Source organism: Schistocerca piceifrons, chromosome 1 (genome assembly GCF_021461385.2).
Source record: "Schistocerca piceifrons isolate TAMUIC-IGC-003096 chromosome 1, iqSchPice1.1, whole genome shotgun sequence".
Classification (NCBI taxonomy): Eukaryota; Metazoa; Arthropoda; class Insecta; order Orthoptera; family Acrididae; genus Schistocerca; species Schistocerca piceifrons.
The window spans coordinates 835,738,354-835,751,220 of record NC_060138.1 but is presented as its reverse complement, the minus strand read 5'-3'; positions in this window follow the sequence as shown (position 1 = coordinate 835,751,220).

The following is a 12,867-nucleotide window of genomic DNA, read 5'->3' as shown; positions in this document are numbered from 1 at the left end:
ATTTAATGCCCAGTCGGAGACGAGGTCATTAGAAACGAGCCATAGTCTCGGAATAGGCAGATCCTAGATAGGAAATTTGCCGCAGCTCTTTCGAAGAGAACATTTCCCGCATTTCCCGTAAAGTGTTTACTGAAACTGCAGAAAACGCAAATGTGGATGGCTGAATGGCCACCTGAACCCCAGTACATTAGGCACTGTCTAATCACTTTCAGTATATATGTACTGTTTTCATACCAATATTGATGCTAGTTCCGGAATGAATAGAAAGCAATTCAACTGACGATTTCACAGCAGTGTCAAAAATGTTTGAGTGATCATAACAAGAAACTATGTTTTACATAAATGTAAGAGTTTGCGTAATTTTTTCAGTATGCAGAATGGTGCTTTGGCACCCACAGAGTGGGAGTAACTTAATTTCCTTAGTACCCAGGAATGATTACATTCTGCACAGTATGGTCCAGTTTAAAAATTTGTTATTGTGTACAACAAGGCCCATGAAGCTACCTTCTCATTTTATTAATCAACATCCTGACCCGAAGTAGACATATTGCGGAAGCTATCTAGAGTTGATAAGGCAGCCAGAGTTGCAAATCTAGCATGATTCGTACGAGTCACTACCGCATTCAGTAACTGCAACAGAAGGAACTGCTGAAGCAATAAAGATCGAATCCTGGTGCTAAGACACTGGAATTGCATTTGGAAGATCGGTGGTTCAAATGCCCGTCCGGGCATCCACATTTAGATTTCTCTAGTTTTCCCAAATCACTTGACACTGATACCGGGATGGTTCCTTTGAAAAGGAGACGCTCGATTTACTTCTCCAATACGAATTTCAGCTCCGTGTCTAATGCCACTGCCGTCGACGGAACGTTAATCTATAACATACCTTACTTTTTTTCTTCTAACAATGGTTAAAGTAAGAACGTAGGTAACTTTTTGTGATCACAGGGTGGTGTGGGCCCTGTTTCTGGCGACCGCCATCGGCTGCACGGTAGCCACGTGCCTGTCGACGTGGAACCGATACCGCGCCAATCCCACGTCCGTCTCCATGACGCACGACTACAACGAGTGGATACTCGACTTCCCGGCCAGCTACGTGTGTCCCTCTAGCAAGGTCGACCCCGAGAGTCTTAACATTACGTCCGCCCGGTAAGTAGCTTCCTTTAAACAGCCATTACACATAACCTACCCAACTGTATGATTTTCAGTCACCAGTTGTAATATTTCTGGCTTAGTCAGCCATCATATTAGGCTCCAAGAAGCTGTTCCCAGAGCAGTGGAGATGCAAGAAGTATATAGATGACGAAATGTGGTGTGAGGTACCTGTGACAGATGTTAGATTCGGTACCATTCCCGTGAGAAAGACCGCCTGCATAATGCTACTGCTCTGTGACTGGCTGCTGTGTTCGGAGCAAGGGCGCCAAAACGTTAAAGTATAGTTGTTACTATTAGTTAAACTACTCATTGGAATATCTTCACTTTTTGATAGAAAGATCTATCAACAGCTGACTATCAATCAGTCATGTTAGAATTATTAAAAACAATTTAAATCAAAAACAAAAGATTGACGAAATTGCAGACGAAGCACTTCGGAAGCGTTCGGGTCACGCCTTTTCTGGTATGGCGCGCGAAGTGTTTCGGGCTGTTCGTCACTCTGGATTAGGCAGTCAAGAAGAATAGACATGTTGTCTGTCATAGTATGTGTTTCCAATTTTTCATTTAAGTTCCTGATCGTCACTCTGGATTAGGCATTCGAGATGTACAGTCATGTTGTCTGTGGCAGGATGCGTTTGCCAGTATTCAGTATTAAAAGATTCACTCCGATAGTCATGAGGCACAGACACGTGCCATAAATAGTGTAAAGATACCTTTTTTTAAACATTGTGTTTGATCACGTACTTTGCTGTATCAGAAGGTGTTGTGTTAAGATCATGTAGTCTTCTCGTGTGGCTACATTAAAATACGCGAGTTGCATCCCAAACAAGTGATACATTATTTCAGAACAGAACCTCACTAAAAGTCAGTTTCAGCCTCAAGGTACAGAACCTACGACCTGCTTGCTGTTTTCTGCGCTGGGGACATCAGCTTGAAGTCAGCAGGTTAGTGAACTATAACAGAACCTTCGTGTTCCACACAGTGCAGTGGAAACAACTAGGCCCCTCACGTGTACTGCATGCACAGAACAAATGTGCTCAGTGACACTTCATCTGCAGTAATGCAGAGGAGGTAAAGGAGGATGATCGTTATTAAAACCAACAATCAATTCATTCTTCCTTTCTTGCCGTACAGTTCCAAAACAAACTCTGTGTGTTTTAAGGCTGTAACCATTTAAGGCGCAATTATGCAGCATTTGAAATACAGGGGATGGGCAAAATAATGTGAACACCTGTAGTTACTTGGGAATGGTTTATTAATAAGGGGTTGGACCCCCATTTGCCCGTAATACAGCTGCGATTCTTCTTCGAATACTGGTATATAATGATCGTATAGTCTCCAGTGGAATGCTATGTCACTCTTCGATCAGAACCTCTTCTAATCCCTGTAGTGACGAGGGAGGCGGAAATCTGCTCCGGAGTCTGCGCTCCAATACCGCCTACAAGGGTTCGGGGACTGTACTAGCCAGGGAAGACGCTGCAGTTCAGTTGCATGCTTCTCATTCTACGATTGTACTGCCCTGCCTGTGTGAATTGGTGAATTATCGTCCTGAAATATCGCACATTGTTGGGAACATCATTTGAATCATGGGGTATACCGGATCACCTAAAATATTCACGTAATGATGGGACCAGCAGAATACCATGATACGGCTGCCCACATCATCACACTTCCACCTCCATGCTTAACCGCTGGAATCAAGCAATCAGGATTGTAGGGTTCTTTTGGCGTTCTCCAGACGTAAACCCGGCCCGATGTTGGAAATAAAGAAAACGTTGACTCGGCGGATCATATGACGTGTTTCCACTGATCAGCTGTCCAGGATTTATGCTCGTGACACCATGTTTTACGCTTCTTTGCTTTGGCTGACATCACTAATGGTTTCGGTATAGCAGCTCGTCCACGAATATTCGCTTTATGGAGTTCTCAGCAGACAGTGTCGATAGATACGGGATCTCGAAGATGGCTATTGAGCTCTGTAGTCACTTTAGTCGCCATAGTTTTGTACTGTTTCGACACAATTCGTATTAACGTATGACGATCTCTGTCATTTAGTTTTGATTTGCGCCCACTATTACGAGTACCTTTACACGATGATGTCTTTCCATGTTTTGCGTAGGCTGTCATGACTGTTGAAACAGTTGCTCTTGACACATTCAATAAGTTGGCTGTCTTGGTTCCTGATGCTCCAGCTAATCGGGCCCCCACAATCTGCCCTCTTTGGAACTCTGTTACGTCTTTCATTGCACATCAACCTCGGCCTCTGAATGCAAATACGAAGTGTGCACTACTCGTAAACAATCTGCACTGGTGCCTAGTCCGTACTGAACACGCACAGTCCAGCGCGACACTTGCCTTACCTGCGTTGTTGACCGTCAAACACAACCATTCCATTACTGCCACTGTTCACATTATTTTCCTATCCCTTGTATCTTTTTCTGTTTCTACGGCAAAAGCCGTAAAAAGTAAACCAAAGCATGTAGTATTACTCTATGTAATGGAACAGCAGTTAATACTGCTTTTCTGGCCACTGACGGCACAATGGGGCCCAACAACCGCCGTGTCATCCTCGGCCAATAAGGTCATTGAAATTCGCTCTGGAGGTACCTGTTCTCCGGGCTGTTGTGTGGTTCGTAGACTTGGAGGCGCTACCACTAGGTCAAGCAGCACCTCAAGAGGCATCACGTGGCTTAATGCACCCCGCTCCAGGGCCACCAGTGAAAAATCCCTACCAGTACTGGGACTCGAACCCAGATCCCCCACTCTCCTACGGAGGCGCAACTACATAATACATTGTGCTCATAAAAATAATAATAATTGGTATTGGGGGGCGGGAATTGCCCAAGAAGTGGTAAGTACCATGAATAATCTTTTATCTAACAGATACATCACGGTTTGTTGAAAATTAACTTGTGCTTAAAAATTAAGGTCTTAGCGCTGAGGCGTTAATAAAATTCAAATGAACGCAAATAATGAACGATTATAGTTTGAGTCTGAAATGTGGCACAGTCCCAAAGTGGCAATAACAGCTTCAAAGAAATAATACTTTAACAACCTCAGCAGTGACTTATCAGATTAAGTACTAATGAGTACTCTGTGATAACCTGCCCACTCGTGTAATATAGGCTGCCTAGGATGCTGCTTCCTAAACAACAATTCAAGCAAATCGCATTAATGGTTTTATTACAATAAATTAGACTGAAAATACTTGGAGCCTTTACAAAGATTGGTCGCAAGCAACTGGCGACATGCAAATAATCAATGTCCTTCAATGTATACAGTTTCCATGCAAGTAAATAATACTGTTTCATACCAGACGAGTGTAACCCCAAATAGGAAACTTCCTGGCAGATTAAAACTGCGTGTCGGACTGAGACTCAAAGTCGGGACCTTTGCCTTTGGTGGGCAAGTGCTCTACCGTCTGAACTACCCAAGCACGATCACGACCCGTTGTCACAGTTCCAGTTCTGCCAGCATCTCGTCTCCTACCTTCCAAACTTCACAGAAGCTCTTCTGCGAACCTTGCACAGCTAGCACTCCTGGAAGAAAGGATATTGCAGAGACATGGCTTAGCCACAACCTGGGGGATGTTTCCAGGATGAGATTTTCACTCTGCACTGGAGTGTGCACTGATATGAACCTTACTAAGGTACTGGCAGAATTGAAGCTGTGACGATGGGTCGTGAGTCGTGCTAGGGTCGCCCAGACGGTAGAGCACTTGCCCGCGAAAGGCAAAGGTCCCGAGTTCGAGTCTCGGTCGGGCACACAGTTTTAATCTGCCAGGAAGTTTCATATCAGCGCACACTCCGCTGCAGAGTGAAAATCTCATTCTGGTAACCCCAAATGTTTGCGTGGTATTCGGCTGCTATTTGATGGTGCTCCAGCCCACTTCACCGTTAACGTCCGGACGCAGCTCAGTCGTGTCTTTCGTGGTCGATGGATGGGACGAGGGGGTCCAGTTGCATGGCCTGCTCGTTCACTGGGGCTTCTGGTTATTGGGCCATCTCAAAAGTGTGGTGTATGCAGAGCCCATTCAGATGTGGAGACATTGGAGCAGAGTATTCGCGCTGCCTTCGGATACAGCCTGGTCGATACGAACGTATGTGACAGAACATTCTACGGTGCGTACATGTATACGTTGAGGCACATGGAAACCATTTTCAGCACATACTGTAACTGTGGCTGCATGGTACAGCGCGTATTAGATCGCAGTCTCCCTAACAATCTATGACTGAATAAATTGTCTCTGGTACGGAAACCGCGCATTTCCAGACATAAGTTCATTAGACCTTTTTTGTTCCGTATTCTCTCATCGATCAATCCCCGGAGTTTGTACACGATGGAAAAAATCACCCTGTATAACATCTTTAGGGGTACTATGCTCCTATTACCCCTAGGGGTGGATGTGGGGCTGAAAAGCTGCGTCATGTAAAAATATTCGATAGCGAGCGACATTTCTATTTAACACATAGTCTTTGGGATTGTATGGCTCATTGGAGACAGTCCCAATAAATTTGCACCCCTAGAAGTGGGAATGTCCAGGCGACTGAAGCATTTTCTTCCAAATCTGGTAGATATACAACTGAAAAAAATTACTGTGACAGACATCCCTAGCATCCATGTGGGTGAAGGCGGACGTGAAAAGAGGTGATGACTCAGTAACACATGGAGGAATTTCTATCAATTTTGGTATATACGTGACTCATTGTTTCCCTATGTAAATGTGTCTGCTTTGTATACGCGTCCCCACATAGAAAGAAAATGGGCTTTCCAATGCGTCCTGCGTACAGCCAGTCCTTGAGAACCTTGGCCGCCCGCCACAGCTCCATCAACAGGCCCCTCCTTCCCTTCACTTTCAACCTTCCACTTCTTTCACAGTGTAATTTCAATAGCCTTGCCCTCCCAGTCTCTGGATTCATGCCTGAGATCGATCTTGCCTTCTCCTTGGCCAGCTTGCACCCCATTCATATCCTAACTCTCAACTCTCACATATCAGTTCTTTCACATATAAACATTCGACACCCTTTTCAGCATAATATAATCCCCGACAGCGCCCACATCCTAATGCCTACCGATTGTTACCGTAAGTCCTCATGCACATAAAAAGGAAATATAGACAGTCATCATTACCTATGTCACCTTTCGAATTTTTTTGTTTAATAATTGTAATTTTTTTTATATTTCAATTGCTGAAGAGCAAATAGCAGCTTGCAGCCCCCCCTCAGTAGGGGGCATGTAACAGCAAGATAAATAATTAAAAAAAAAGTTGAAATCTCTGTTTTTATTGCCGGTTAGCACGCTACTACTCAGCCATAGGAATTCTAAAAGGGAAACTCCATCCGAAGAGGCCTTGAGGGGCCCAGTAGTACCAATCGATGGCGATGTCATCCTCAGCCCATAGTGTCGCTGGATGCGGATATGGAGGGGCATGTGGTCAGCACGTTGCACTCCCAGCTGTCAGTTTATGAGACTGGAGCAGCTACTAAGTCAGGTAGCTCCTCAATTCGTCTCACAAGGACTGACAAGGGGAGGCCACAACGTTTGGCACGCAGATTTACTTCAAACTTCGTACACTCGTAGTATTGCATGAAGACAACAAAATGTGTAAGCAGTAGCGCGTACTTCTCAAGCGTTACTAAGAGAATCGCAAGATAATTTCGGTCGTCAAATATATATCTGTGCGTGGCCATTTTTACTCTGAAGCGGAGCGGCAGCAACCGAGTGGTGCCGGGACGGTAGCTCAGCGTCTTCGGTCAGAGCGTGAGCTACCTTTTGTAATAAAAAAACTGAGCGAACGGATCAACGAACAATGTGACGGGTGTCACCGCACGTCCGCCCTGAACAAATTCAACGAACAATATAGAACAAAATGAAATGAAAAAAAAGGGGTTGGCGTTTAAGCCCCCTAATCACTGGATCGAGTTCCCTTCGTCAGTTTTATTTTTATTTTCAACACAGTCATTTTCTTTACTATTTGAATTACAATTGATATAATGGGGAAAAATACGTGTAATCGGATGAACTTTTATTAAATTTACAATGTTATTTGGCAGTCTACTAATTTTTATTATCACAAATAACATAATATTCATAACTATCGACTAGTAAACGACGAAACGCATAAAGTGATACTGAAAATGTATGCTTGTCCCTGTCTTCAAAACTGTTCATATTTAATCGAAAGAGAACGAGAAATTGCTTCTCGGAAGACGCTATTAAAATACACTCGATACTGCATAACCAATTATCAGCACCGATTTTTAAGGAAATACTGCGTTATGCAAGGTTCGCTTCCAAATTATCGTCTGAAAGAGAGGTTTTTGAAAAATGTTAACGAGTTTTGTATTTCCATGGAAAACCTCAAAAGACCTTGCGTATGCGCTAACATAGCATTTATTCATTGCAGCTGGTGGTGGTTAGTGTTTAACGTCCCGTCGACAATGAGGTCATTAGAGACGGAGCGCAAGCTCGGGTTAGGGAAGGATTGGGAAGGAAATCGGCCGTGCCCTTTCAAAGGAACCATCCCGGCATTTGCCTGAAACGATTTAGGGAAATCACGGAAAACCTAAATCAGGATGGCCGGAGACGGGATTGAACCGTCGTCCTCCCGAATGCGAGTGCAGTCAATGCAGCTATTGCCGTTTAACTTCATGTTTTCCATGTTTTTCCGAAAAATACCATCCTGCAACTTGTACCCGTAATGTCGAAAGCGGCGATTAATTGTACATCTTGCGAAAGCCGTCTGTTCTGGTCAAAACTTGGAGGTAACAAGTCGTTTCGCGCTCCTTCCTGGTATAAGGGATTTCTCAAATCACGGACAAGCATACATTTGCAGTATCATTTTATGCGTTTGGTCGTTTACTAGTCGGTAATTATGAATATTATATTATTTCCGATAATAAAAATTAGTAGACCGACAAATAACATTGTAAATTTAATAAAAGTTCATCCGATTACACGTATTTTTCCCATTATATCTATTGTAATATAAATAGTAAAGAAAAGAACTGTGTTGAAATTAAAAAAAAAAGCAGACGAAGGGGACTCCATCCAGTAATTACGGGGCTTTTTATTAATGTTTTTTTTACGAGTACCACTTTTTTTTAAGATTACCTCATTTTTTATGTATTTATTTATTTTCATACATGATTACATTTAGGAAACGTGTACAAATGAGAATTCTAGGAACTCAGTGTTACAAGTAAATGTTACAACAACAAAGGTGGCATAAAAGAGTAACCAAAAAAATAAAAATGTAAATCACTGATGCAATTCCAACTAAAAGGTTCTTCAATAAATGTAACTGATTCCGCTTGGTGCTTCGCCATCGTTATCTGATATCTACAACAGCGCCTTTGAAGGGCATCTGCAACGGAGGCATTCTGCTTCGTTAGTGCCTCAAGGAAAACAGCATCCTTGCAGCAGCCTGTCTCTTCCGTCGCTCATGGCTGACAAGGCAGAACGTTCAGCCGTTAGTGTGATGCGGCACAGGACATTAACCGCAGCTTGGCACTCCCCAGTTGAGTGGGGGGTTAACGAAAACGCTGCTTAAATAATTTGCGAAGAGCGTACGGTATTTCGGTGTGCGTTCGAGGGCATTGTGAGCATTTTGTAGGTACAACCAGTAATCAAGGTGCTCTTTCTCTCCGTCGCTAAAGATATAGGCGACGGTAAGTCCTTTGAACCATGTAAGCGCATAATATTTTGCGGCCGGAAAGTAAATTTCATCTGGACAGAGTAGGGTCTGAGGGTCAATCATATCAGGTGTGACCCGGAGGTAACAAGCCAATATCTTCTGTGTTAGTCGCCAAACTCCGGACGATGATGCGCAAGTAAAACGATGTTCATCGGCATCCAAGAAGTGACAATCTGGGCAATAAGGTGAGTCTGCCAGTCCAATAGTGTAAAGTCGCTGTCGTGTGGCATATTTTTTGTTGGCGATCTGATACCACTTCGAACGCACCGTGGATGACAGAAAGTTGTGGTGTATCGTTTTCCACTCTTGGCCGGTGAACCGTAGGGTACTTGTTTTCCACCACGTTATGGGGAACAGCCCGCAGAAGGTTGGTATAAAAATCTTTCGCCTTTGGTGGACGTGTGGCGGAGAGGTTCAAGCTGACATAGCTGTAATCAAGAATGAAGGTCGACACATGGGAGAGCTGTGGTGCGACGTGCGCTACCGACACCGGCGGGACGTTAGAGACTGGCATCAGAACCTGTAGTAAACGACCCGTGAGAGAGGTATGTTGACTTTTCCATCGTTTCCTCATGTTGCTCATGTAAAGGGCAGCTGCTCTCGCCCTGACGTTGACCAATCCCAGCCCTCCTTTGTGCACTGGGAGGGTAAGAGTGTCGTATCGCACTTTAAATATATGACCTGCGGAAACGTAGTAACTGAAGGCCGCCTAAAGTCGGCGACCTATCTGCAGCGGTAGTGGGAGGACCTGTGCCACGTGGTTGAGTTTTGATGCCACGTAGAGGTTCAGGTATTCAACATGTTGTAGCTGATTCAAGTCCCGGAGCAGGTTCTGTCGCACCATTGCGCGTATGATCTGTAATAACCGTCGGTAGTTTGCTGCAGCTGTTTTACGTACATCTTTCTTGAACGTGATTCCCAAATATTGCAGATCAGAAATTGGTGGGAGGGGAGTGAGGGCTTCCGGTCCGAGACCACGCCCAATATCCAACGCCGCCGACTTGTTGATGGTCAGAAAACTGCCTGCGGCCTGTCCGTATCGCTCAATCCAGGTTAGTACGCTTTGAACTTCGTCATTGGAACGAACCAGCAGTAGCAGGTCGTCAGCGTATGGCCCGTAGCGAAAGGTGACGTCCCGCAGCGTGATGCCAGATAGGCGGTGGTTAAGGCCCCCTAGGAGTGGCTCGAGTGCGATTGCATAAAGGTACTGGTCCTACCGTCCTTTCATTGACCCGGAGGTGTGAGCTGGCTGCGGTCCAAAGACGCCGTAGGGTGTCGATGAGGCCCGGGGGGAATCCCATACAGTCCATCACTCGTAGGAGGAAGTTGTGGTGCACTCTATCAAAGGCGCGGTTGAAATCGACGGAGACGATCGCCGCTCTCAGACGGCACTCAGAAGCGATTGCTATTAAGTGCCTGCAGTCACCGGTGGCCATGTGTACGTTGGCTTCTCCCCCCCTGCGACGTCTGTTCTGGAGCGAGGATCATCGGCGAAGTCTTCTTAATACGGCTCGCCATAATCCTGGCGAAAATCTTGTAATCGGCGTTCAGTATTGTAAGCGGCCGATAGTCGTTAATCGATAGCCCTCCACCTGGCTTGTGTACCGGTATGAGAAGTCCTTCTACAAACGCTGGCGGCACAACACAGTCTGGAGACATAAGTTCGCGGAACATTATAACCCAGCGAGGCATGATGATGTCACGGAAAGTCCGGTAGAATTCGATGGGCAATCCATCAGGTCCAGGAGACTTATTGGCCGCACCTTTGTCCACGGCGTCTTCGACTTCTTCGAGTGAGATTTCCTCTGTTAGTGCACTCACGGTAGCCTCGTCGATAGTACGTGTTACCTGGTGTAACACTTCAGTAGTGGCCTCGTCATCGACGGTTCTTTCCTTGTAAAGATGACGAAAATGCTCCTCCACCGCCTTTACTATGGTTGCTTGGGTCGTACATAAGCGACCGTCGTGTGTCCTGAGTTGTGCGATTAAATGTTGGCGTTGTCGGCGCTTATCCGCCACAACGTGGTGCATAGTGGGTTCCTCTGCAACCGTCCGGTCGTGCCGTCGCGAGCGGACTACTGCACCTTCTAGTCGGCGCTTCGTCAATGATAGTATGTGAGCCTTGATTCTGCTTTGGTCATGTTGTCTCTCCGGGGAAGGGGGTAAGGCGTCGAGGTCCCTGAGAGCCGCGTGGTAAAAATCGAGGGTCTGTCGATGCCACGTAGTCACGTCCTTGCCATATTGCATAAGTGTCCTACGGATTGCTGGTTTGGCTCAGAGGAGCCACCACTCCAGGGTCGAGATGTATCGTGAGTGGCGGCGTTCACAATCAGTCCACGTTGCTGCAACTTGCCTACGGCAATCCAGGTCCTGGAGATGAGTCATGTTGAGCTTCCAAAAGCCATTGCTGCGCCAGACTTGTTGGGGGCGTAGGTGTATAGTGCAGATATAGGCACTATGATCGGAATAGGCTTGAGGCCATAGTTCGGCGTCCACCACATCTTGTATGAGATCTGTCACATATACGCGATCAAGTCCGCTGGCGGAATGACTGGTATGATGAGTGTGGCCAGAGCGGTTACCGTGGACTTTTTCCCACGTGTCGCACAAGTGAAGTTCTTGGATCATCGCACCCAGTTCCGGACAGGGCATGTAATGTGGGATTTGGTCTTTGGGGTGAAGTACGCAATTAAAATCGCCGGCGAAGACGCTGTGGTCGTATCGTCCAAGGAAAAGGGGAGCGACATCTGTGGAGTAGAGTCTGGCGCGGTCGTGACGTCTTGTGGTACCCGACGGCACGTAAACATTAATGAATCGGGTGTTGAGCGCCGTAAATGCTATTCCTCGCGCGGAGGGAAGATACGTGACGTCGGTAACTTCAATACCATCACGCACTAATATTGCCACTCCGGTGTCTGCAGGGCTACCGGGCGTCACATGTGTGGCGTAACCGTAAAAGTTCGGGAGTGCAGTCTTTTTAACTTCTTGTAGGAAAGCAAAGTCAACTCCCATGGCTCGTATTGTTTCTTTCAAAAGTTGGATCTTGACAGGAGAACTGATCGTGTTGATATTCATTGTCGCCAGGCGGTAAGCCTGGCAACGCGTTGTTTGGGCGAGGTTATCCATGCTGATGTTGGAGAGAAGCGAACATCGGAAGTGATGTCAACCCCCGCCGAACGCGGTCCTCCTTGTGCTGCTTATGCTGCACGATCCGGCGGCGCCTTAGCTGGCCGCGGATCGGGATCTTGTGTCTCGACGTCCTCGGCCCACGAAGTGGGCGCGGATGTCTGTTCATGTTCCATAGCCTCGAAATGTTTGATAGTAAGGGACCGTGCGACTTCGCTGCCTGCACTGGCACATTCCCGCTGCTCACTGTTTCTGTCAATCGGCTGATGGTCGAAAGCTGCATGTTTTTCTGTCTGTTCTGCAAGGTTGGAGTCAGTGGAAAGGACCTCAGCTTTGCGGCTGTCTTCTTGAGTGGTCAGTTGTTCTTCCCCGGCCGAATGCGAACCGCTGTGTTCCGACACGGTCCGACGACGGCGCTTTCGGCGATTCGGTGATCGCTGTTTCCGTACGTGGCCTTCATTGTCAGAAGACGGCACTGACTCACGCTCCGCCAGAACAAACACTTCGGTCGGTACAATAAGGGAATCAATTGCCATCTTGCTGGCGTCAATGTCTGTCACGTTCGGTAGCTCCAGAGTCGTAGTTCTATTTTCCACCACTGGCCAGGTCGGCGGATCGTCCAGGTTTTTGTCCGTGAAAAGTGATTCCTGTACCGCTGAAGCGGTCGGCTGTGTCTGTTGTGTGGAGAACGTCGTGAGCGCCGCCGCGTAAGTCACGGGTAGAACAGTCTTCGCCGCTGGTGGTGCAACGTCCTTCGGTGGGAGTTGTGTGATCCGACGCTGGAGACACTCGGAACGAAGGTGACCTTCCTTGCCGCATCCGGAACACGTCTTCGGCTGGCCGTCATAAATAACTATGGCCCGGCATCCTCCTATCTGTAGATAGGATGG